Source organism: Rhipicephalus microplus, chromosome 4 (genome assembly GCF_043290135.1).
Source record: "Rhipicephalus microplus isolate Deutch F79 chromosome 4, USDA_Rmic, whole genome shotgun sequence".
Taxonomy (NCBI): Eukaryota; Metazoa; Arthropoda; class Arachnida; order Ixodida; family Ixodidae; genus Rhipicephalus; species Rhipicephalus microplus.
The window spans coordinates 15,729,028-15,755,651 of NC_134703.1; the positions used below are offsets into that span (position 1 = coordinate 15,729,028).

The window sequence follows — 26,624 nt, forward strand, 5'->3', positions numbered from 1 at the left end:
GTTTATATTATGTATTTTTGCCAGAAGTAATATCATGATCAAGACACCCGATAAACAACTCTTTTCTGGCGTGCTCAAGATGATGTGCATGTGTGTTTTGCGTGAGTTGTGCAAAGCTGCGTCAATATACGACGATAACAGCAAACGACAGAACAGTCCCGTAAAGTACCCTGCGCTTAAAACGCTTCTCCCCCCCCCCCCAAAAAAAAAAGAAAATACCTAAGTGACGATATTACACGATATTACAACAAACAGACTGGTTACGACGGTAACGTAATATGTAGGCCAATTCGATTCAAAACTTGCATTAAATCCCAGTATGGCCTAAATAATAAAACAAACCTGCTACATTGTATGGAAGTGCGAGAATTGGAAGAGAGATGGAGTCAGCTTACTTTCAAGTTAGGAATTTACAGCCTAAACATGATTTTATCATTCGAACATTTCATCTATATGGCAGCGTTTTCTCCAAGCTCTTTCAAATATGTCGCTGACGAAGGTACGAAGAATAAATGAAAAAGAGGTGGCACTTGGAATTTTATTACAAGGCACACCGCTTTCGATTTCCGCTTCAGTCAAAACTCGTTTGCATATTGCGTTCAAAGCGCACGTTAACCACTTCACGAATAAACCGCATTATCTGGCCCGGGTAGGAGCACCTTGAACTTTTTATAAAGGCGCACACAATGAAAGAAAGGAGGGATGGGGCTCGTTTAAGGCCTTTCGTGCCAGAAGAAGTACGTGCAATGCCTCTACGCTCAGAGAACAGACGTCACTGACATGGTGCATTGTTCAACCCGCCTGCGAACGATCTGTCTCATGTCCTCAGCCTGACAGGGTTAGCGCGTTGTCAAACATCGACAAAATTTTCGGTTTGATTCGCTTATTATTTTTACTCCCGCTGTCAGCGCCGCTCTAATACCTCCTACTTATACTTGCATAATGCAGCATGTTCTGTCGTCCTGCCCCTTCCCCCGCCTTCGCCTCTGTTTTTGTCCAGCACCGCTGATGGTAAGAGAGCCCGAAATTAAATTCGTAAGAAAAAAAAAAAAACTAACGAGAAGGTGCCGACGAATAATTGCTTTTGGCACGTTCGCCTTTCACTTTTTTCTCTCTTGGTTTTTACAGCGCGTTTGCTGACACATTTCTTGTGACTGAAGTTTCAGCGCCTGCAGTCGTTATGCTTTGCTTGTCGCCGCGGTCGGGAGCCCCCCACTCTACGGGCTTGTGGCTGCTGGAGATGCCTAGAAGCTGACGAAATGATTAAAACATAGCTGCTTCATCTCTAAACAGATGGTGCTGTCTTAGAGCGAAGCTTCCGCAGCCATTATCTCCTCCCTTTCTATTTTTTATCACTTGTCTTTCCTTTGTAGCTTCTCGCGTTCGCGTTTTCTTTCCTATTTTTTCTACTCCGTAAGACACGATGATGACAGTTATTGTACCATTTGCCGCTTGTCACCCGGAATTCGCAATTTTCTTATATTGGCAATTTTTGTTCCGGGAACTCAAGAGAATTCGATATGAGGACGTCTTGAATTGCAAGAATGGCCATCGCGAAAATTTTGCGATAAAAAGAGAATTGATGTAATGAAAAATAGTTTTGATATACGCCACTCTTTTAAACAATATGGCTTCTTCTGAAGCTTCCAACTGTCTGTCGGTGCTTCGGGGACAAAGCTATGCCCGGGTCATGGTGTAGGATACAAAATGTGTCTTACACTATGACCCAGAATGTGTGCTCGGTTGAGTTTGTTATCAATGAAATTAGCTTGTGTTAGCATGGTACATATGAAACGAAAAAGCGGGAAAGATGACAAAAACGTCGAGAAAGGTAGTTGTCTGTGTCCTTCCTCTTTTTTCTTTTCATGTGTGCCACGCTGACACAAGCTAAGTCCATGACCCAGGGTTATCATCTCATTCAAAGAATAGACGGAGTTTATGACACTTTTTTACCTTATTTCTTCGTTTCGTGTTTGTCCTTTGATGTACATTTGTTTGTGAATGTTGTATGTACACATTCAATAAAGAAAGAAAAAAAATGATTCTGCTTGCGATGGTTGAATAAGTAAGCTGGGTAGACTGAAAAGTACCCATGAACTTTGCGTGATGTTATTGCCGTCGCGAGGCTTTCTACGTTGATATCACCGATTGACACGTTTCAATGCCATACTGCACTCTATGTTTCGTCTCTGATCGCCGCCGCGTCTGTCGCGACCAGTGGTTTTCAAATGGGGTTTTACGCTTCACTGCTATGTTATGGACTCCACCTTTTTCTTTCTCTCACTGCGAGCGGTCTCTCGCCTACTCCAACGGCTCACAAGGCTCGCCTAAAATTCATGACTAAGAAAAGCTATTAGAGGCAAAAGAGCGTAACGGAGATGGGGGTGTTATTGCTTCTGTGAGAGAGTAACTGGCTTGCCACAACCTTCGTTTCCTTGGGGAGCAACGGAATGGCTTGTCCCCTATGAGAGTTACTCCCTTGTAACACGAAATGTTAATCCCCTTTGTTCCTCCCCAAGGATAAAATGATACTTCCACTATGGTTGCTTCTGAACGACCAACCGTTGGTTTTTGCAGTTTTGAGGATAATCAATTTCTGAGGAGCAACTGCTTATGCATAAGTGAGAACCTGATGGAGAAATCGTTTAGACCACCATAGATAATTGCCAGCATTGACACCACAATAACCACCATGATGCGGTGCTTATCATGAATAGATGGATGCGAAACTCGATTTCATGTCCTAAGGTGCGCGATTAAACGCGCATCAGAAAAAAAAAATAGTGTGGGAGAAAGCATGCCGCACTTTTCTTGCGACAAGGGAATTGAAAGGACTCAGTGCAGGCTGCACCTGTTGCGCTGTCAAATCTGGGGTAAGCATTTATTCGTACACGAAGACTGTAAGAAATACGCAGAGAAAGTAATGAGGCTGGACATGCGTAGCGCGTCACAATATACCTGCATTATACGTAACGTGTTGTCTCTTTGCTACTATATGTCAATATTTTTCAATGACTCAGTCGATAGGATGCGCTCTGTTTATTGGTTTCTTTCTTCGTCCCTGTTTTTTTGCTCTAAATTGTAATATAATGCTGTTGTCTCTAGTGACTTCTTATTATTTATTTTGCTGTTTTATTATGCGCAGGGGTTCAAATTAGCAGCCGTCCTACATGCGTCCACTGACATACACCGATTTTGCAGTAACGACGCGAAATGCAGTCGCAGATAAGAGTGTAAGAACCGCTAGTGCTTGTAGAGACAAGCGTAATCAAACCTAAGCTTCTTTGCTCACCATGTTGAGTGCAGTTATTATCACCATTACCGACACCATTAGGATCATTACAAAAAAGCAGCCACTTCATTTATCTTGCGTTGGAGCTATTTTCGACATCGATTTAATATTGTTTTTCAACTGGGAACGCTGCGTATGATTTAACTCATTGCAATATGAGGCTTTCTATAACTAAAGTTGCATTCCCCCATCAATAATTCACAGACAGTATGGGAGATTGTAGAAGAATCAAAGAAGTTGAGGCGGTTGTAAGAAGTGTGCTCTGGTTCTTTTATGGACTAAACCAAATATCTTATAGCTACTTAGCTATTAAATTCAAAACATTTCTAAGCGAACTATTGTGACTTAGAGTGTATCCATCTACGGTAAAAAAATGGCAGAAAATCCACGGGGTGAATAATTGAGAGTGGGGCGAAGCATCCGTCCGTCCATTCGTTCCTGCTTCCTTCCGTCCATGCGTCTGTCTGTGTGACCGACCGTGCATCCATCCGCCCATCCGTGCGTGCGTCTCTTCGTGCGTCCGCACGTCCATCAGTGCGTCCGTCACTGCGTTCGTCCATGCATTCGCACCTGCATCCGTCCATGCGTCCATCCGTGCGTCCGTCCATGCATCTGTCTGTGTGTGCGTTCGTCCATCTAGTCAACACTCCATGTACCCCCATCTCGCATCTTTTCATCATATATTCCGCATATAGAAGCATCGCCATCCAGGACTAAATGAGATGTGGCACAAGCACGCTTTTTTACGGCTTGCGCTTCGTGTCTACTTCCCACCTTTAACCGCCTCGAGTTCATGGTATATACTAGTTCACTGCATTCATAGCACTGTGGCCCAACGCTCGCTAAACCTTTTTAAAACCAAGGAGGTTACGCCCAGCGAGTATAACGTAGCGACCCTTTCTTGGCAGATAGTGCTCAATGTACATGCCAATCGCTGCTAATGGGGAATGAGAGACAGGAGAATTCAGCTTTTTGTTAACGCGCATGCTGCGAATTTTTTATTGCTCAACAACGCACAGGAGAAGCGTCCCACCGGCACCACCTTGCAGGTCAAAGCGTAGGACATGTGACGTACTACGACGAGGAACGAACGGGTGCCGCTTCAAGGAGCTTCGCCCCTAAAAGTTCGGCGGTACGATTACGGTTTGTTGGACCCGGCCAGGGCTGATTGGTCTGAATTGTGAAAAAGTACGGTTGTCGCAAACCGATTTTCATCTCATGTACCGCGCAAGTACCAACATGTGCTGCCGGGGTTGTGGCGGAAGAAGCCACACGTGCGTGCAGACGCGAGAACCTTAGCGCAGATAAGGCCGCCGCGCCACTCCTTTGTCAGAATGAACCATCAGCGACGCGCCGTAGTCTCTGAGATTCTGCATGCGAGCCTTCGAAGACAGAACGTGCCTTCGTGAGCCCTTGCACTTAGATTACCGATGGCGTTGGCGTCGTTCTCTCTCTCTCTCTCTCTCTCTCTCTCTCTCTCTCTCTCTCACTCTGTTTCTTTCTTCTCACGCCTCGACACGTTCTGCAGTCTTTTTACAGTGCTTACACAAGCCTCGGATGAAGCTCTGACTCAGATGAAGCTGTGACGCAGACTCGGATGAAGCTGTGAGTTCGAATGAGTCCGGCTCGGGGAAAGACTGGCGAGTCTAAAATCGAGTGAGCCCCAAGTGCGAAATATAATTCCTGAGTGAGTCTGAGTGGGCTCCACCTCTATTTGCCAACCTATGGCCCTTTCTACTCGTTTTCAGCATTACAACTAGCGTCATATTGGCTTAGGTTTGTACTTAGGCTTTTTTACAGATGCCTCAATAATGTGCTACCTCATATCCGTTGATCCGAGGCTTGAGTTAGGGGAGAGGGGCGCCATGAGGTTTCTTCGCAAACTCTTCCAGGGGAATTTCTTAATAAAAACAAAAATTGGCAGATCCCACGTACAGTGGGAATCAAGGATATGCGTAGCACGAATGAATAAGGTTGATCTGTCACTTCAAAATGACCAAAACCTTAAGAGGCGCATGGATCACAGTGAACAAAAGTAAAAATGTTATGTGCACTCACGTATCTAGATAAGATGCAAGTATTTTGTTTATAGTCACGTAACGACGGCACACCTAACGTTTGCGATACCAGCCCCAGTTGTGGTAGGCATACAATTTTTTTCCTTAATTCATGAGCGAGGGTCTCGTACTAGCAGACCTAGTGCCTTTATGTTGTGCACGAGGTATTATTGGTCAGCCGCCAGCTCACAATAGGTTCACGTTCTAAGTGATGCCAAACAGTCTCATGAAGAGTGTGTCACACTCGTCGCCATGGCTACCGGTGGCGGTGACTGACACTTCCACGTTTAAATTCACATATAAACCCAATAAACTGGCTTGGGGGGGATAGCCACCGTGGTAGCTCAGTTGGTAGAGCATCAAACGCGTTATTCTAAAGTGGCAGGTTCGGTTCCTGCCCCCGGCAAGCTATCTTTTTGCCAACTTTTTTTCTTCACATGTAAACTACAATTGGGTATAATAACTTATCCTGTACTTTCCTCGTTATCATTGTCTATTAGATCTCAGTATGATTATATATAAATAAATAAATAAATAAATAAATATATATATATATATATATATATATATATATATATATATATATATATATATATATATATATATATATATATATATATATATATATATATATAATACGGGAAAGAAGTGTATAGCTAAGGGCTCGTTTATCCGTGTTTTGACACAATTTTAATGAGATCTAACAGACAGTAATGCCAAGGAATGTATAGGGGAAATTATTAGAACAAATGGAATGTAAATAAGAAGAAAGAAAAGTGGATGACCAATAACCAGCCTTCAGCAGGGCTGGTTATTTTTTCACCCACTTTTCTTTCTTCTTATTTACATTTCATTTGTTATAATAACTTCCCCCATACATTCCTTGGCATTACTATATATATATATATATATATATATATATATATATATATATATATATATATATATATATATATATATATATATATATATATATATATATATATATATATATATATATATATATATATATATATGCTCGCGGCTGTTTCAATATCTTGATGTACAACAAAAATTGATACTGCGTGATGTGAGTGTACTACAAAGACAAATTACAGGCGGCAACATGACAGTCATGACATGCATTACGTTTGCAGCATGATTTCATTTTTGGCGTCTTGTTCGCATTGCAGTGATTCCCAGTGTACGTGAGGGCTGCGGGTTTTTTCAAACTTGTTTTCAACAATCTATTTTAAACACGTACTAAGAACACGGCCATTTGCGACTCTGGCGATGTTTGCGGGTGAAGATGGAAAACAAAACTCCCTCTGTCCACTGGAAAAGAAAAGGTGTATACAAAAGGAAACTAGTGGAGGCTACAATGGCCACAAAATCTGACCAAGTGTAGGGCTTTGCAGAGATCGTAAATATTGTAAAATAGCAATAGAAAAAAAAACGATAAGTTGTGCATCAGTGGAAGCGCAAGGTATAGTGTGAGAAAAACCGGCAATACGGGAGGTGTCGGACAGGCGTAATCTACCGGAGCATTGGCACGAACATCCAGAATGGTGAAGCGAGTGATCAAGCCAAGACGGGCTGAAGACGTGGTAGAAGATAGTGTCACGCTGCCAAAAGGAAAGAGAGAGAACAGCGCGGTGTATAATACATAAAAGGAAAACTCTAATTCCTGGAGGAACACCACTCAGTACAGGCTTAGATGGCTGAATCTCCTGAGAAAGATATGCCGCCGCGTCAGTTCAAGAGAGGCCCCCAGCCGTGCTCCTCGACTTTGTTGCTTCTCTTTCGAAGTGCTTGCCACTTGATTTCCTCGTGTCTTTTCTTGACGGCAGGGAATTGAACTTGAGCTTTCACCAAAGTCGATGTTAACAAAAAGAAAAAAAAGAACGCTTCACGAACAATCAATTCTGGCTGCGACATCGACACTTATTCATGTGCTTGAAGAACTTTTCATTTCGCGCTTCGGAATGTCTGGTCTCGAGCCTGAAGCAAATGTCCCATTTATAAATCTACGGATTCGTTCACACCTATAAGTGCATCGAATTTCCTCTCATTTCCACGTTTTGCATCCCAGCATGCATCACAGTAGTTATTCTCTTTTCGCACACTTTTTAGGAGACGATCAATGCAGTGTCTATTATGTTCGCTTTCCTCGACTGCACGTTTCCTTCAATCTGTCGGTAAGGAACGGAATTCCAAAACAGTTTCATGTTCTTGCTTGACTAGATACAGTAACAGCCGAGCTGAGACCTTCCTACTTTTTTTAATCTTTCTATCGTATAAAAGCTTTCGCAGGCTTTAATTAAAGCTTCAAATGAGCAAATTTGTTGTTGGCTAGGGTATATACACTTGCTAGGTACTTAACTTGCAGTTTAATATATTTGGTGATTTTCCACACACAAATGTTTGCCGCTTTCCGCTCACTTATTACTATGACTCTGAAACGTTACAGCACATAGAAAACCGATTTGTCGCAAAGAAATATGGACTTCCCGTCACTTCACTGCGTTGTCCCTAAACCTGCAACTTTTCTTGAACGCGTTGAAGTCCACACGACTTTCGCTGCATAAAATCTTATATACCCTCGTGTAGGCCTTTAGTTCTTTACGTTTAACTGATCTAGATTTTTAAGCGCAAACATCAATTCGCAGTAGTGACACCAGAGGAAGTAGCAGGGTTCTTGTTGCCGAAGCTGCCATTGTGTTGGAAGCACAAGAGCTCTACGCCCGCTAGGAAAGTTAAATTAAAGTTGAAGTAAGAAATAAAACTCGAATTGAACCGAATAAACTGTTCCTCTCCGTGAGGTGGTATAAGCGACGAAAAGCCAATAACCGGTCGCTTGAGGCGTTTCCTCTTGAGAAGTTCCCAAGTCATCATTTTTCGTGACCACCAAGTTGACGCGGAAATGAGTCTTGACGGGCAGTCTGTCTCAGTCATATCTGTCGCCTCGTCGGACCAACAAAAAAAGAAATAAAATCAGTTGTGCGATGTTCACACCCTGCTCTTATAAGTCTTTTTTAAACACGCTTCGGCGGGACAAGTGCAGAAAGAGTAACAAATAGATCGAATGAAGGGAAACGAAATAGATGCTCACGAAGATAGGATGCTGTACGGGAAGATACCCGCCGAAGAAAAGTTTGCCGCACTGTTCAGCTAAACTCTAGAGTGAGAATGATCACCGCTACTCGAGTGCCGCTCACGCCTTTTTTTACCGCGTCAGAGGCAATGGCGACCAATGAAACGAGAGTGACGAGAAAGGCAGACATGGGTGTGCCGAGGGCAGGATGTCTTTGGCATGTTACTGTACTTTCTCGGGATATAAAAAATTGCAAGAAGATAGGTAGATAGATAGCTAGATAGATAGGTAGATAGATAGATAAGTAGATAAGTAGCTAGATATATAAATACATAAGTAGATAGATAGATAAGTAGATGGATAGATAGATAAGCAGATGGATAGATAGATAAGTAGATGGATAGATGGATAAGTAGATGGATAGATGGATAAGTCGACGGATAGATATGTAAGTAGATAGATAGATAGAAAAAAAGAAAGAAAAAAGAAGGAAAAGAAAGAAACGGTCAAAGTGCCTGCATTCTGCTAAGAAATAGGCAAAGGGAGAAATTTGGCCTTCTTGGAAAGACGTTAGCCAATATTGAGCGGAAAGTTGCACAAGGGCGAAAAGGGAGGGCACAACACGTGCGCTTATTGCCCAACCGCTAGAAATACTTCGCATTTAAAGGGACACTAAAGAAAGAAACTATTTTTTTGCATATTAGTGAAACACAACTTCCCAATCCCGAAAACACCACTTTTACTTCAAGACGACGCTTGGTAAGCGAGAAAAGATAATGCAGGGAGCCTACATGTAGGCGTCGTGAGGAGGCGCACACATTAAGGCTCCCTAATAAAATGTGTGCGGAGACGCCACCTTCGAATTTCCACTCGAGACACTATATGACGCAGAAGATTTTGAAGACTTCTACTGGACCCCACGTGGCTTGTTATCGATAAAAGTGAAACGGCTTTTCATCTGTGGGTGCGATAGACCTAGCGAACGAAGTTTTAGAAAATTTCTTCGAGACAATGTCGCAAAATAAAAAAAGGCATTTTACAGTTGTGACTCTATGCGCGGAGCATTCGGTGCGAAATATAAGAATGAAACTTCAGTATTTATTCTCTCCACTAATAATGAACTTAGAAAAGTAAAACTTGCGGCATAGAAGTTCTCATACTGCTGTTTATCCATCTAACTAAACTAAGTCAGGGTTACTCTTTAGTGTCCCTTTAAAACACGCTGTACATTGACATTCTAACATTTACATAACATTCTTTTGCTCGACATTCCTTGTTGTTTTATGGCGGGTGCACGTTAAAGAACCCCACGTGGTCAAAATTTCCTGACCCCTTCACTACGGCGTCTCTCATAATCATATGGTGGTTTTGGGACGTTAAACCTCACAAATAAATCAATCAATGAGTTGTTTTATGGCATCAATGTGTTGTATGACTTCTCCCAGAATAGTTCTCGAAGCATCATATCCACGAGCGAAATGCCGTGAAAGCGAAATGCAGTCGCAGTGCTGTGATGAATTCCTGATGATTTAAATGTGATATATGACTCACTAGTTGAAAATGACCAAAGGAAAACACTAGACGGCATTAGATTCGGGACCGAGAACGCAAACACAGTTACAAAATATGCAATTCTCAAAAGTAGTTCTTTACCGTCAAACTTTCGTCTATTCAGAGCAAATTGACACAATACGAGAATAAAAGAGAATACAAGTATATTTCACAGAAACAAAGTTGAAAGACAACAATGGTCTGCCATCTCTATTAGCACGTACGTTTCTAATATTTTCAATAAACCAGCCCTAAAATGGGGACATTTGTGTTGATATGAGACCGTATTTTTATATCGGTGAAGGAAAAAAAAAGAGCACGACTTATTCCAATCGTTCCTTAATACAGCTACTGACTGATCGACATTTTCTGAAGCAGCATGCCGATGAGTATGTCGCAAGCGGATTGTTTCCTCCTGGCATTCGTGGTCGTGGATTAAGTCGTCGTGACGGCAGAGACCTGTTATGTATGGCCCTGTGTCATTGCACAAACGATTATACCGTCAGGGACAGTCGGACATGTTCGTCGTGCGGCTCCTGTGAGACACTAAGACACGTCATTTTAGAGTGTCCTATATTCGTTGGGGAGCGAGCGCAGTACTGAAAAAGGACTATTAACTGATTGGACTTAGGTGAACGACCATTGACGATTGCTTGTTCCCAGGAGGATGTGCTTCTAGGCGTGACTTGACTCATGGAGCCTTTTTCCCTTTCTTAAAGAAAACTGACTTGGCGTCGCGTTTATAGACATTTCTCACGTGACAATTTTTTATTGGCGTTTGTGTTTTTTCTTCATTTTTTTATCTCATCTCTCTCCTTACTCCCTCTTTTCCCCTAAACCTCTCCTTCCCGAAGGAGAAGGCAGTCGTTGTGTCCTTATAGGGGGCAGTTGTCAGTCTGTTCTCTCCCTTTATCCTCTGTATTCGTGTTTCCATGTAACCAAATAAATAAATAAATAAATAAATAAATAAATAAATAAATAAATAAATACAGCTACCTTTTATTTTACTTGTCTATTTGTAAAGAACGCTTCTGTAAAAAATGGCTTTTGTTGGTAGGAAATTCAGTCATAATAAATTTTGAATCATGAGGTGCGTATCATATTTCAGGCACTCGAAGCTCCAACACTCATTCGCTCGTAAAGAAGCCAATTGAACATTTTTTGCCGACACCCTGCTTTTGAAAAGACACGAGGCTTTATTATCGAGATGCTGCATCCTAACAAAACCATGGTGCACCGATGTCTTTCACGTAATGCTCGTCGGATCGACTGCTGTAGCGAACATTTTGAGATGCATTCAAGGTGCTGGTAGGAGGGCATCTACGCCCCTTTTATCGTGGCAGTGTTATTGACCAATGCGCGTAAGAACGCATCGAACTCGGACTTATTTTGCGCTGAACGATAGTTGACCGGTGAATGAACAGCTGTCCCTTCCGCTTCATCTGTTTTCCGTATTGACTTCCCGGCCACGGGTTTAAAGGACTCAAATGACGTTCAGCTGTTTGTGTGTGTGTGTTTTATTAGGCCTGCATGGCGTCATATAGCAACGTGATGCTCTATTTTCGCGCAAACATTGACGCCAAACAAACTTGAATTGAAGATTCACCTAAAATATGCACGAGAATATTTGTCTCCTCAGCTTGCCAAAGTGTACCATAAAATGCTGCCGAATAAGCAGTAAGGAATCGTTCTGGGTGAAATCAAATAAATATGCAAGTCAGTTCCGTTATCATTTCAGTACGCAGGGTGAGATCGACCGAATGAAAGTTGTTTATTTTAAAATTGCTAAGCTGAATGAAATCTTCATAGTTAGTTTTTTTATAGTGAAGAACTTTTTGCGGTATTTCTTTTTTTCGTAGTGTCTGACTGCCCGGGATGACCCACAATGCGAAGTGCGTTAAATGTTTTCGTAAGAGTGGTGCGAGTTGCTCCTTGCTTTACGTTATACTCGTAAAGCTTCGCTTTGTGACCTGACAAGGAGCGAGGTTACCAAACTGATTACTTCATTAGAGCTCGTTTCTTGGTGTTGAACATCATACTTGACGCTCGTGTGTCAGCATCGAGTCATCTTTGCAGTGGTGGCTTTCGTTTTGCAACGATTTTTCTCAGAGATACTTTTTCATTTGGAAGTACGTTCCATTTGTATTACAGGCATGTGTGTTTGTGTAGGTTCGAGTAATTTTCTGTAACGCATAAGTGTATTCAGCACATGCAGCTTTACGTGTTTTCGTCGCCTGTGGCGGCATGCATCTTAAACTTTTTTAGGAATTAAAGCAATCACTGGTACGCACTAAAGTGTCTAGTAGGTGAAGAAGAGCCTTAGAATGGATGAAGATATTGCCCCATTTCCGACGTGTGCACACGGTACCTCAAAGCACAGGCTTCGCACGACAAACTTGACGCAAATGCCACACTTTCTTGTCGTGGTAACACGTGCAATAAGAAAAGTCATGCGGATTTTTTTCTCTTGCACGGTCGACTACACAAGCAGGAGGCGCCCACTAGCGTGCTTCGGCACGTGGGGTACATAGGCGCAAAAAATATGAAATATTAAAGCATAACTTGCCCACCATGCTTCTACTAAGTACCGCTTAGCTTCTCCCTCCCAACTAAAGAGTGTGAATGACGCTTTTTTCTCTAAAAGCTCACCCCCCCCCCCCCCCGCCTCCCATCCCATTTCCACACATCTGTTCATGATCCATTCGAAAGCGCGAAGAGCTTGGCGCGTTTTGACCATAATCATTTCAGGTGATCCCCCGCCCGTGTTGCATGGTTCCTCTTCGATAAGGCAGTGTGTATAATCCACTCTTCGGAATGAACACCTATCGCAACGTTTCGGGAAATGACGCTGTCATTGGTCGTGAGCGCGGAACTATGGTTGCCGTCATGCTGCCGACAACCAGTTCATCTCTAGAATGGCGGCACCGCTACATTCCTTCTTGAGCCTCAATTTACGTTTACTTTTTATTATTTGTGTGAATGGCCGTAAGGGGGCAGTGAGCCCAGAATGATACACGAAGACCATCAGAACGCGGCCCACCGATAAGTAGAGCGCTGGCCGAGAAATGAAGCTCCATCGATTGCCACCGCGGCGGGTGAACTCTCGCGTGTACGCGGTCCCGTATTTGGCGCCTTTGTCGTTTGCACAGCGAATTTCTGTCGTGACGAACTCCCACACACTGACCACGTAGTTAAGGATGTGTCGTTAGAGGAAAAAAAAAAGCCAATCAGCACTCTCACAGAATGACACCCGCTACGAGTGCCTACTCAGTAAAGAGTGCTTTCGTCACGCTTCGTTAACTGGCTCACTGAGAGATGCATAATAAATGCTCTACTGCATAATGGTTAGAAAGCTTACCGTTAAGTCCAAACCTATGTACCTGCCACAGTGTTTGACAGACTGGCTTAATAAAGATAAATAGCAGCGTGCCGCCTGATTAATTATGATACGCTTCCGAAAGAACAAAACAACCTGCATTGTTGGCATTGGTGGGGTAAAATGAGACAAAGCAAAACGCAACACTTTGATTTCGCCGGTTTCTGCAGCTAATACAAAACTACTTTTCTTTGTTTCTCTTATCGAGCAAGAAGTGCTGGTTGTGTACTTTTTCATGTGTAAAAGTTGATGATTGCTAACAGCGCCCGCGCGGGAAAAAAAGGCGCGGCTGGTGTAAGTGTGTTCGTGACCAGTCAGAAAGGGGCGAAATTCTGCTCGGCAAGGCCTTCATATCCGTGCATGCGTTAGTACAGCAACACAAACGTTTATTTTTTTTCATTATACTACGAGCTACATAACACCAAAAGTTTAGTTAATTTGGTGCCTGAGGACAAATCGAATTTTTTTTAATTCTGGCATGTGATAGAGGCAAAATGCGACAAAAAGTATAGAATTCTTTTAGAGAGTGTTTTATATTTTAGCCATTAAATTACACTCGTTACTTATTATCTTCTTTGTTTAGGAGGGTACGCACATACAAGAGATAATTGTACAGAACTTTCTGGGAGGAAAACGACACGAAACAAAGCACTGATTGCCGTCCAGTACATGACTCCCTCCATTAGCGCTGCATCGAGGTTTCCCGTGTTCTCAAGGATGCTCTCGATAGATTCATAAAAGATGGCAGAACATCTAAGTCAAGTCTTTCACAAACACGTCTTGGAATTGAGTTTTAATGACGTTTCTCCATTACCCTAATGGAACAACAACAACAAAAAAAGCAAACGCTAGAAAATCTGAATTTCGCACAGCTTTAAATTAATTGCCTCACAAATACTGGCGGACGAATTTTAGAGCCATACCTGAGCTGTTCTGTATCGAAATAATAAAAAGATGTAGAGTATAGATACGTCAAAACAAATCTAGCTTGCTATTGTAAAATAATAAAGTGAGGTACAAGCGTTCAACAAAAGACCACAATAACACAAAAACTGGCGGTGTTTTATCTGCAAGGAGTTTCGGAGCAACACAACACTGCATTCTGTCTAAGTTCAATGCGTGCAGTCGAAGTTTCGGGCTTTTTAAGACTGCATAAGGGCCCACAGAGTAACATTCAAATCTTTCTACTGCAAAAGCTGAGAGAATGAACTTTTTTCACACTGTCTCGTTTTGCCCCACGCAGCGTCTCATTTTCCTCCGCAGGTTCGGGCAAAATGAGACATCCGGGGCATTATTTATTTATCCTTGAAATAATATTTTGAAACGGTGGCAACATGGCAATATTTATATAGCACTTACCTTGTACCCAAAGAAAAGTTTCTGCGTTGATGTTTGATTGTAAGGAGTGAAATAAAAATGAATATTCACCACTGCAAATATTTGTTGCATTTTACTCCACCCTAACCCACATACGCGTAATGCAGAAAGGCTGAATTTAATGATGGATAAATTAAGCTGCCTTGGCAAAAAAAAACAAACACCGCTCATGTACTAAGTACAAATGCTTATTAGCTGCCCTGAATTCATTCACAACTGTTGGTTACATGTCTGTCTTTCTGAATGAGTAGAGACCGGGTTATAGGCGAATGCCTATTTTGTTTCTTGCATTTTTATGCTGCCACTTCGATACATGTACAATGATTAGAGCTTAATAAGAGATTTTATATTGCTTTTATAGTGCTTATAAATGCCTATTTTTGACGCCTGTGCCTATAAGTGCCAAATTTTAAAATCGGTGCCTATATGAACGCTATTTAACCTTAATTTTTGCTTTCGAGAACAGTTGGACACTCGTATTCATGTTACCGCGCAAAACTGAGCTTTCGAAACTCTGTATGACCCTTCAAACATTTGAAAAAAAAAATGTTAGCATTGCTACGTCATTCGTGTCTACACATAGCAGCCACATATGCACCGTGTGCTACTTTTTCTTCTTTTTTTTTTGCTTTTTCCTGTAAAGTTTCCACAATGAAATATCCAGCCAGTCTCATTCTCAGGGAAGAATATGAAACATACCGTTAACGATGTTTTCAGATCCAGGAAGCAGAGATAAAGCTGCTGTGTCGTGTGCAAGATACCAGTGTTCAGAGAGCCCAAGAGGATTGTTTTGTGTTCTACAACAAACAGTGACTTAACGGGCTGAATGGTAACAGCCGCAGCCTTAGTGGGCCGGGATCTTCTGCAAAGATTACGTCTCAAATGCTTCCCCAAGTTCCAAGTGAAAGAAGCAAAAGCTGAAAGAGCGACTACTTTGTAGTCCGCGACACTACTGCAGCGTGCGTGAAGCTTTTCGCCGAGGGAACTAGGCTGCTGAAAGGCTTACCGGCCCGAATACACCACAGTGACAGAGCCAGCACCATAACTGTGAGGCAAGTTGTATTTGCATTTCGCGGTAAAGTACTGAAAGAGCGGGACATGCTACTTTCAGAGGACTCTTATTTTCGTACCTTATTCAGAATCGACTGCACTCAGTTTCAGTGCTGAAAAAGACTGAGCTTTTTCAGTGACCTTGAAAATGACCATGAAATCTGTGTGCGAAGTGGAACAATGTTAACCTACCATTACGGATGACATCTTTAGTAATCTCGGCGTGGGGCAGAAAATGAGTTCGGGATCTCCCTGAATCTTAGTCAAATCACTCTCGCGATGGCTCTAAAATCTTGGCGTTCATTAATGCCTATTAGCGGACTATTATTTCACAACCGCTTACTATATAAAATAGCCGAGGCACCGGCTGTATTTCAACGATACACAGGGGTGGGGGAGGGGCTCAAAGGTTGTTCGCAGCGCTTACCTCCATATTAAGTCAAGGTATGGGGCCGACATTGCACCTTCTCAAACTCTTAGGTGACTAGGGTTGGGGAAGTTGCCCTCTGATCTTGGCTGTGTGCACACGTATGACCAGAATAGTAACGAAGACGCGTTGCCTCGCATGACTGCACTTCATGCTGACAAGTCTGAATTTCCTGAGTCACCGTGACCTAACTTAGTCACCGTATCGATTCAGATGGGGTTGCATGCGTATCAGCTACGGCAAGTTTGCCTAACATAAATTGAACTATCAACTTGTATGCAAACTATCAACTTGTATGCAATTAAAGACTGTTTTAGTTATTTGAAAGTGTGTTCACTCTGAGTAACTGTGAATATTTCACTTTGCTAACTGGCGACTTTTACTGTGTAATCCTAGTGCTCGCAGGAATCACAACAGCCACAGAGACGGGAACGGCGAAGTTCTAACTAGTATTGCAGATAATGCAGGACTGATTGACATCGGTACATTGCGTCAAGCAGCTGCATATAGTCTACTTCAGGGAAGCTATTCTGCTCGCCTTGATCGAATTTACGACCCGCAGGTCGCGGGATCAAATCCCGGCTGTGGCGGCTGCATTTCCGATGAAGGTGGAAATGTTGTAGCCCGGTGTACTCAGATTTGGGTGCACGTTAAAGAACCCCAGGTGGTCAAAATTTCCGGAGCCCTCCACTACGGCGTCTCTCATAATCATATATGGTGGTTTTGGGACGTTAAACCCCACAAATCAATCAAAACCCCACATATCAATCAATTGATCGAATTTACGGGTTCTCATCGCTTCTTTCTCGGCACCTTTCCTTTAGCACTGAGCCAGTTTTGTTTTCCTATCACGGAATTGTTATCGCGAAATTGGTGCGAACCGTCGAACTCACTTGCGACAGCCACGTGTCTTTTTGCAAATACAGTGAAAATAACCTTCATGTTTTACAAACAGACACGCCGTGTATACATGCTTCAAAATGCAACATGAAATATTACAGTAATATTGCGTCGCGCAAGCGTAAAATGCCATCGGGTGTCAGAACATGCCATTATCATAATGACTTCATTGTTTAAAGCCAGTCACCCGCTACACAAGGCACACACGTTTCGGCGTTTATTACACGCAGTAGGTGCTTAACAAGTTCGAAAGGAAATGACGCACTAGGGACAAGATATCGCTATCACGTTGAACAATTAAAGGTGAAGCATGAAGGCAATCTCCTGCAATATTTCAAAGTCAATGAATCTCAATGAAAATCACTGGGTTCATTCGTTTGCATGTTTGCACAATTCATACTAAATTGCTGGCTTTATTGTTTCGTAGACTATTTAAAATGAATCTTATTGCTTGCCTCCATACGCTCATTTCACTTTACAGAATTAAGGACAACATGTGTGTGTGACGTTGATTTTGCAAAGTGGGAGAGACGGAACTGATGTGCCACTTCAGTGTGTGCTTGTATACTGTGTATTGTTGGGTTTGGCTGGCGCTTCCTTGGTTCAGTGCACCATTTCCTTTTCTCTGTTGGTGGGTGTGTGATTAGCGGCAAGTTGTGTTGCGTTCTAGGCCACACACTATTCGCCATATAAACACCATAACAGCGTAAGCAGTTTGGCTGATCGCCGCAAGCGCCAACTTAGACGGCCTGGACAAGTAATGCCATCTGGCTGCGTTAAGCGCAGCCATGCAGGTTCTGGCAAAGTATGATGTCATACGTGGAAGCGCACTCGATTGGGTTACGGTTTCGGTATTGCGGTCTTTTGCTAATTAAAAAAACTGGTCCCGCATTTGCATGGTACACTGAAATGTCGTCGAAAGCCCCGCCGTGGTGGTCTAGTGGCTTAAGTACTCGGCTGCTGACCCGCAGGTCGCGGGATCGAATCCTGGCTGCGGTGGCTGCATTTCCGATGGAGGCGGAGACAGACCAAAATTTTTGCCTTGAAGGTTCTCAGGAAAGACTATCGTCTCTAAAAAAATATTTTCGGATTTTGTGTGCAATTCAGCTGTCGGGCACGTGACAAGAGTGTCCAAGGAACATAAAAGCACCATTACCTTTACACTGTCAAAAATCCCGGGAGCTGGCCTGTAGGGATGCCCCTACTTTTTGTTTTATGACACAGTGGCAAGGAGATTTTCATAGACGGAGCTCAGGGCTGCATAAGCAACCACTACACACACACACGCACAATATATATATATATATATATATATATATATATATATATATATATATATATATATATATATATATATATATATATAACGCGTTCGAATATATATATATATATATATATATATAACGCCTTCGAATAACGCGTTCGATGCTCTAACCACTGAGCTATCACAGCGGCCTTCCCTCCATCCACTTTCTTGGGTTTATATGTGAATTTATATGTGAATAGGGAAAGAAGTTTATACCTAAGGGCTCGTTCTTCCGCGTTTTGACACAATATTAATGAGATCTAACAGACAATAATGCCAAGTAATGTATAGGGGATGTTATTAGAACAAATGGAATGTAAATAAGAAGACAGAAAAGTGGGTGAGAAAATGACTAGCCGTGAGCTGGAATCGAACCTACGACCTTCGAATAACGCGTTCGATGCTCTAACCACTGAGCTATCACAGCGGCCTGCCCTCCATCCACTTTTTGGGGTTTATATATGAATTCATATATATATATATATATATATATATATATATATATATATATATATATATATATATATATATATATATATATATATATATATATATATATATATATATATATATATATATATATATATATATATATACCCAGCATCTCCACCACGTATGACGTCTGGGTTGAGACAGCGTTTATTCAGCCCAAGGGCTCAGTAACGAACGGGCAGTCTGAGACCGAGCGTGCACACACCCGATGATGATTGTGGTGACCCCAGTGAAGATGAGGACAGGGACCCAGACGGATGATGATTATGATAATGCATATATATATATATGAGAAGCGCATAATGAATGCCCACACTAAATATGTATATATATGTCACTTCTACGCAAATGAAGCTGGTAGTAAGTTCTTTCCCATGATCTTCTTAGACGGTGACTTCGTCCCAACAAATTCAAACCCGTTAAAGCTGTCCCGTGTTTTGAGTATATTATTACTTATAAGTTTGCGACTATGGTAAACTTTTATTCTTCTTGCATGACAAAACTAACTGCAAAAAAAGTAAGTGCTTTTGGCAGGGCACAATTCGGAAAATTTTTGGAAATAACAGGTTGGAAAACAATTTTACGCGCGGGTTTGCTAGCAGCTTTTAAGAATTTTTCGGTAAAAATCAAGATGATAAAGCGATGTTTCGAGGCTGAAGGACTCGCCTTCCATTTACATCAGGAGTGAGACGATGCAATCAATATAATTCATACGTCACCCTTATAGCGGACACACGTGCGGAAATGCCATAAATTATTCATTCCTTTTCATTGTGAATGATCCCTTAACATCACCAGCGAGACTAACGCAGAAAAAGCGAAAATAGCTTTCAGGTACACATTTTACTTCACCGTATATTTTTGTGACTCGCAAATAAAACTAAACAGCTAAAAACCCTATTATATTCACTTTGGTATAATGCTTAGATGGTTGCGGCTTCTCCGTGAGCACAGTCTCAAACCGCGATGAAGACTCCAGACGCAATAATAACGTTCTGAAAAAGTAGCGGTGCGTACCCAGATGTTACAAGCCGATGTGAAAGCACTCGTCACCACAAAACTGTGTCGTCATCCATTTGTAAAGGTGTCACAGCGTAGCCAGCGAGGGCTCGCAACAAAGGAGCCTCTCGCCGGCTTTTAATCTCTTCGCGAATATATTCCCGTCAGGCAAAGGCCATTGGCACAATGCACCGCAGAACTTAAGCGTCGAGTGTGCGTTCCCACACCCTCCCCCTGTATATATGCATGAAGCATTCCTGCAATGTGACGCATCACAACCGCAGGATTAGAATTAAAACGAACGAGTGATGCCCTAGACGCGTCTAGCTCTCGCTCTTTTCGGATAAGCGCCATTAACGTTATTACCTTGCACGCCACACGAGGACGTTTTATTAAGACCCACGCATGAACTTTATTCCGTGGCGTCTCTTTATTTTGTGGTGTTGCTTTTCTAACGGTACAGGACGAGAGTACCGGACGTCTCCCAAATGGGGTTCCAGCATCCCGCGGTTTATTCTACTTCATGGTGATCTCCCTCGAGGCAGATAGCGTCATTTGTCACGCGGCCGCAGTGAACACTTTTGGGAGAGAGCGTCAACCCATTTTCCTTTCCGCTCAAAAGAGAAAGGTAGGAAAGAATGAGACATGAGTTACTGGCAACAATGATAGCCAGTTTATACGATCATGTGGCCGAGCCTAAATGAAATCTACCCAGCGCTACACAGCGCGCGCCATAATGTAGTTTGTACACTAAAGTTTGATAAGTAGTCGTTTGTAAGCGTTTTCAATAAAGTTCTTTGTCTGTCCCAATAAAGCTCATTGTCTGTCTGTGTCTGTCTGTCTGTCTGTCTGTCTGTCTGTCTGTCTGTCTGTCTGTCTGTCTGTCTGTAAGCGTTTGCGTAACGAGTCGTAACACCTGACTGTATATCGAGCGTTCAAGAAAGTTCTTGCTAGCGAGCACAAACTGTGCGTATCACATGACCAGGCTCTCTATACATTGTCCACGAATGGAGTGCTCCGATCCTGGAAGTACGATTCCATTCTTCATACAAAGCATTCTCATAACGGCGCGCATTTCTTAACCATACCCTACTTATTAAAAAATATTATGTCTTAAGGGCAGGTTCCATGTACAAAAACGATTCATCACAAAACGAAGAAATTATCTAAAAGTGTCATGTCTCTCGCTGTGATGTAATTCCTCGGCATTGCTTCGTATAGACCATTTTAATGAAGAAAAACAGCATAGTCTTGAACCGGTGTGTTTTCTGCTCTCTCCCTGTCTCCTGACACTCGCTTGCTGGATTCCGTGCTAAGCGATTGTGTCGCCCGCGATTTCCGATGCCTCTCGCCGATCGGCTGGCCGGCCGTCTGCGATCTCCTGACACCATGTAGCTCTCTCCGAGTGTTGCCCCGTCTTCAGACTCCTCCCCCATCTTCCCTATCTTATCTCTCTCCTTTCTGTCGCTCCTGTATTGTAAGTGCTTCCTCTTCTTTATCTATCTATTATTATTTCCATCTTCCCTCTCCAATCCCCTACAAGGCACAAGGTCCAATCCCCTCCAATCCCTACAAGGTTATTAATTAGGCAGACAAAAATTAGTTGCCCTTTTCTTTTCTCAAGAACCACTCATTCACTCCTTCTCTATCCCCACCGCTTATCCGACCGCCCCAGCCCTGCCGTTGGTGTGTGGTGATTCGCGCGGTTTGCATTGCGCGGCGCATAAGAGGTCTATGTGTTTTTTTTTCGATGGGCTAAAGCAAATGTGGGGCCGAAAATCAAACTGTTGGACCAGAACAGGTCGACAATCTACCACTTCGCTCTGTTTAGTGGTGTGTACCATCAGAAGCGTGGAAGACATGGCAGCCGAGACATGCTAAGTGCTCCTTGCTTCTTAGTGACCCCGTCGTGCGCCTTCTTCTCCAACAAATTGTTTATTATATGCAGTGTCTGCACTTGTGACCATTTTTCATCACACTAGTTGTGATACTGCTTGGGCGCTGGTGCACTTTATCGTCTGCACCAAAGAGGAGCCGTGTAAAAGCTGTGGGTTAATACAGAATACTATTTCCCATGAATTCTCGTGTAACACTCACGTTTTTCATTTCCATTGCATGCAACCGCACATGAGTTACTACACCTGTGGATAGTGAATTACAAGTGCGTGCAATTTAGAGATTATCGAATTAACACTTTTAATCCACATACGACATAAGTCTCCCGCATTGACGCAGGAACGCGCCTCTAGCATCACTTTGACCCCACGTTGTTTCTCGACTTGTTAATTTTCTGACGGTAACTGGGCAGCGTTATGACCACCGCATTTTTTTTGTGGTAACATGGGTGTCATTAACAATCGACCCATGTTCGTTGAAGCTAGCTCATTACTTGAACCCATGTGATCGTCGTGATTCTTAAGTGTTCGTCAAAAAACAAACTGACAACAATGTCACCAAACAAACAGACGTACTTTCGGCGCATGGCCAGTGGTGGCTGCTCACGCCGAAGCGAACTTACGTCATTCCGTGCTTCCAGATGCGCAACATGCCATAATTTCATTTCCTGGTTTTGCTGCTTCTGCGCTTAAGCTTGAGTTCACCCGTCATACATCCATTACTTAATTTGCGCGACGGCAAGCGGACACAAACTTTTAACTACTACGACAAACCGAATCGACACATGACTTCATTTGTTCTCTGAACTTTGTACTGCGACATTCCAATCGGAACCAGGTGATCTGTTTTCAAACATAGATCTATGCCTCTTTTCCGTATGCTATAAAGCATAGCGCAGATCGAATCGCAAACAGTTCCGTAACAGTCGAAGACGTCACTCGACATATTTTAAATGTCTGCTCTATTGTCAAGTGTGGAATCGCAAAAGCTGAAGAGGAGGAATTCGTATGATAAGAACCACCTGTATACACTAGAATATACTGCAGATATAGAAAATAAATCGGAATTAGTGTCAGATACTGCTCAACTCTCACGAACACGTCCCTTTTAGACAATAATTTTTCGACCGACAACTGTATTTTTGTTCTTGGGAGCATCCAAGGAAGGAAATTAATTTATACTGTTTCTCATATTTCGGTATTAATGCTTTATGCTCCTCAACAATGTTGTCAGAAAAAGTTGGCATTGACAGCATTCATCCAACGATCCAATACAATAAATATGCAATAAGGCATGCAATAATTATGATGGTCTCAGCGGAGAATTCTGCGTGGCAATCAAGTATTCTACCATAAAGGCACGCAAGATCTTGGAACTAGTTTTGGAATAGACCCCCCTAATGTTTGTGAAACATCAATTGTGGTGGCAGGGCTCACTATATAACTTTAAAAACATTACACATGCACACATATGATACAGCCATTACTTCGGGTTAATGTCAATTGGAGTTGTGTCATCCGCTGAAATTTTACATTTATGTAGTAGTGTCCAGGGCTACCATCGTCACGAGCATCCGCACTTCATATCAGCTTAACGCTTCTGATGTTGCTAATACTCGTGTCCCTGTTGACATCAATGCGCAAGTGCAAACAACTGTTTGTGTAAACATTTGAAACTGTTCAACATACGTAGAAAGGTGCAACATTTGTACTTAAATTTAGCATGATTTCATGACGCGTCGCTCAATAAAAAAATTCCCTCCGCATGCTTCGCATAACGTCGATTCCCAGGTACGCGGGATCTGCCAAACTTTTCCATTTTGTACTCTGCTCATTTGTAGTAGCCTTGCGTACGGTCGATTTGCTGTTCAATGGAGACACAGAAGAAAAGTTGCTTTCTGCTTCTTACTGTTTTACTCGAACCATGACATGAAAAATTACCTAGGGTGACATACGAAGGGCGCTGAAAGAAGCAGTGTCCGAGATGCCGCATTGCTATGACTGATGTTTGTGAAAAAAACGACTCTGCGCTTTTGAAAGCTCTGATGCATGACAAGGAAAACGTGAAAAATACACCGACGTCGGAAAAAGATTTATCAGGTCGCCTGTGTATGTCTCGCTAACACAAAAAAGAATCGGGAATCCAATTTCACCAACGAGCACCGTCACCAACTAGCTCTTTTCGCAGCGATTTTCAGCTTTCGTTTCTTGCCCCACTGCGGTGGTCTAGTAGCTAAGGTACTCGGCTGCTGAAGCTCAGATCTCCGGATCAAAAGTGTTTCAGGGCCCCTTTAAAGAACCCCAGTTGGTGGAAAATTCCAGAGCCCTCCACTACGGCATCTCTCATAATTGTATAGTGGCTTTGGAACGTTAAATCCAAAGGATTATTATTAATTACTATTCAGTGCTGTCACACATGCGTGATGGAAGTCTGATTATGTTACACATCTATCGTGAAATGACTGATCGTGGACATTTTTATTTTGTTTAGATGCGTTAGTTTGAACGTCTTGTTTGTTTTTTTATTATAGGATTAGAGCAAGGAACGCAACCACATCGGAGCAAGCGAAGTGCCAAAATGCCAGCTAGCATAATTTTTTTAGCGTTATCGTGCGTGCACTAAGCTTCTCATCCAATCTAGGGTGTAATGCTCATTCTATTGATGTCAAATATTCGATAATGCGTTTTTTTATTACGTGTGGGCTTTTAAAAGAAGCCAAGGAAAAATATTACTTTCTATGATTATTTAATAATTTAATTGCTATGAAGTGCAGAGAAACGCCGATGCGCAGTCCGCTGCCTTCGTTTGGGCTTCTACATGTGTATAGTCGTAAGGCAAAAAGACAGGTTTACAAAAAAAAAAAAAGTCTTAGGTGAGGTCTCATACTTGCGTGCTGTGCTCAGCAACGCGCAGGTAAGCTACGACACGTACGCGTTACGACGCGTGAGCACGTGGCTCACCCTCTCTCTGGTACTATTCTCTCCCGCGGGAATAGAAGAGGGAGCGTATAGGGAGTGGGCACGCTACGCGCTGACGCTTTGCAGTGCGTGCGTGTGGTCAGGGCTTAACACCATCATGTGCGTTACTGCATAAATTCGGCATACTTATCAGATGAATAGGATGTGTACGTGACAGTGGCCACTCACTCACTCACTCACTCACTCACTCACTCACTCACTCACTCACTCACTCACTCACTCACTCACTCACTCGGACATTCGCTCGGACACGGACATGCACTCGCAAGGACAGAGAAAAAAAACAACTATCGCGACTTTTGAAAAAAAAAAGCTTGTTAACGCCATAACTTATCTACCATAAGTAAGACCGTCAGTGTTCCCTCGATTGTGAAAGCATTTCCAACGTGCGTGCTACTGCTATTAGTGAAAAACCCCTTGAATACTTATGCTGCCAACATGTAATAGTAGTGTCAAGTCGCAACGAAGCGTGGGCGAAGAACTCTACTATTTTGTTATTTTCGGGATCGCTGCTTGTGTGGGAGCTTTCCGTAGGCCGCGCTTTAGGATAATCAAGCCGTGCAGCGCTAGGTACCTATCAAATAAATAAAGCAATGTTTTGGAGAGCTACGTGGTTTCGGATATAGCTGACAATTCGCTGCAACCTTGGATGTGGCATTTGCGGCTTTTCAAAGCTTACGAGGAACAGGTAAATCGAATTGATCTGCGTCTGAAGAACCTTCAGAATTTGGTTCTGACTAGCCGGCATGACGCCCAACTCAAGCGCAGTACATCTTTAGAGAAGACGATTTTCAAAGAGGCGAGCTAACTGTGTTCATACTGGTGCGAAAGCTGAGAATCAGGTGACATGAAACAAATAAAAATCTTTTTTCCACCCTCAAGAAAGCATCCCTGTTTTCGTTGCTGCTTGGTGCGTTTACTTTGCGCAAATGAGGAAGACAAAGACTGCTGAGATCGAGCTCTTTGATGTAGCGCTCTCATCTTGCTCTTGTCTAACAAAGATCAAAAGGATTACGTACGGCATTCAGAAGCCAAAATGTAATCATGTCTTGATGAATATGCAAAACAATTTTGAAGTAACAGATTTCGATGGCCTTTGTTCTGGTGTCTTTGATGTTGCAAGAAATTGCGATTGTGAATTTGAAACAATTTATTACAATGATGATCACATTGCATAGTCTGTGTGGAGATATCAAGCGACACAGTTTTGAGAGCTGCGTGCACATTAGAAAAACCACCAGACTGCAGTTAATAATGGCTTTGGATGTGAAACACTGGAATTTTGGTGGTAGTTGTGCTTTAGAAACAATCTTTTCTAAACCTGCTCTGGAAACCTTAAGAAAATATATAAAAAAGGAGCGTAACCCTGTCACTGCGTAAAATATGCGCAGTTACAACGAAACGTACTTGAACTGAAACGTAGGACATTGATAGATAGATATATGGGGTTTAACGTCCCAAAACCACCATATGATAATGGGAAACGCCGAAGTGGAGGGCTCAGGAAATGTCGACCACCTAGGGTTCTTTAACGTGCACCCAAATCTGAGCACACGAGCCTACAACATTTCCGCCTTCATTAGAAATGCAGCCGCCGCAGCCAGGATTCGATCCCGCGACCTGTGGGTCAGCAGCCGTGTACCTTAGCCACTAGAACACCATGGCGGGGCAAACGTAGGACATTGATAAATTTGCCTATAGTTTCCTATACATGAGACTCTTATTGCACAAATTAAAAATCGTGTGTCCAGTTCGCAGTCTTTCTGTGTTTTGCATATATGCTTCAACACCTGTTTTGACAAAAACTTGTGCGAATGATCTGCCAGATTGAATAGCTGTGATAATTTTAT

The 26,624-nt window shown here is 42.6% G+C and overlaps 1 long non-coding RNA gene across 1 annotated transcript in view; it reads left to right on the forward strand.

Annotated features, from left to right (window-relative positions):
• Nucleotides 1-4,807: 4,807 nt before the first annotated feature.
• LOC142813861 (uncharacterized) overlaps nt 4,808-26,624 on the forward strand; it is a 194,222-nt gene continuing 172,405 nt past the window's right edge. The window contains exon 1 of the long non-coding RNA XR_012894702.1: nt 4,808-4,897. This is a non-coding gene — a long non-coding RNA (uncharacterized LOC142813861). The remainder of the gene's footprint in view (nt 4,898-26,624) is intronic.